Here is a 1135-nt window from a genome sequence, read left to right as displayed (position 1 = left end):
AGAGATGTTGAATCATGTTGACTGTCCGTTTGATAAGCCTGGATTGATAATACCAGATCCAGCTTGATCTCAAAAATATCTTTCATGTGTTCAAATACAATTCAATGACTCTACAACTGGATAAAAACGGAGGTATACTTTTGGAAGTAGATCTCCGTTTTGTCAAGTTCTAGAGATAAGAGTAAGAGAGATTAAATTGTACTTGAATATTGCTAACCTGGATGTCTCACCTTTATTATAAATGTATCTTTCATGAGATATATTTCAAATGTTTTACAGATATATTCTACAGATATTTTTTCAGATCTGGCCGGGGTCTGGTATCAGGGCTACCTCTCTATATACCATGGCTCAGGGCATCCAGGAGGAGGGAGCTTCAGTTCATGCAATTCAATTGTTGTAAGTTCAGATGTTAGCCTCAGGCATCAAATCTCTGCAGATAAAGTTAAAGAACCCAACACACTTATCGAGATAAGTACAGGAGACAGTGATTTGTAGTGTTCAAAGAAACTAAACTTATGCTTATGAAAGTTATGGCCCAGGCTATTCTTCATCTTCCCAGTGATGCCCACAATCATTTACAGGATGTTCCTGATTTATTGCTTGAACTACAGTATTATATTCCTATCAACACGAATTTTGCTTAGGCCATGCCGACTTTTTGCCGGGGCGCCGCAGGCGCCCGGCTTTGTCCCCGGTTTAATGGTTCGTCCTTGGATGGGTCTGCTATGGTCGCAAAATGTACCGTGCGTTTTTACGACAATTCTCAGCCCTTCTCAGCCCTTCAAATAAACGCAATGTACCGTGCGTTTTTACGACAATTCTCAGCCCTTCTTAGCCCTTCAAATAAACGTTGTAAGAATACTGTTTATCCATGACCTCTACTCGTACAGAAAACATTGCAGCGCTCATTAGCAAAGTCTAGGAAAGGAAAATGTTTCTTGATTTGCAGTAAAACACTGGTCATGTAACATTTGAGGAGTTGTCGTTAAATCGCACGGTTCATTTTGCGATAGCGTTGACGGGTCCGGGTATTTAGCGGAATAACCCGGAATAACCCGGAATAACCCGGAATAACCTTAATAAAGGATGAAAGCTACCGAAATACAGTGTGCTTTGATAAGTTAAGATCGCA

The sequence above is a fragment of the Branchiostoma floridae genome, unplaced genomic scaffold (genome assembly GCF_000003815.2).
Source record: "Branchiostoma floridae strain S238N-H82 unplaced genomic scaffold, Bfl_VNyyK Sc7u5tJ_460, whole genome shotgun sequence".
Taxonomy (NCBI): Eukaryota; Metazoa; Chordata; class Leptocardii; order Amphioxiformes; family Branchiostomatidae; genus Branchiostoma; species Branchiostoma floridae.
Note: the sequence above shows the minus strand (reverse complement) of the source record.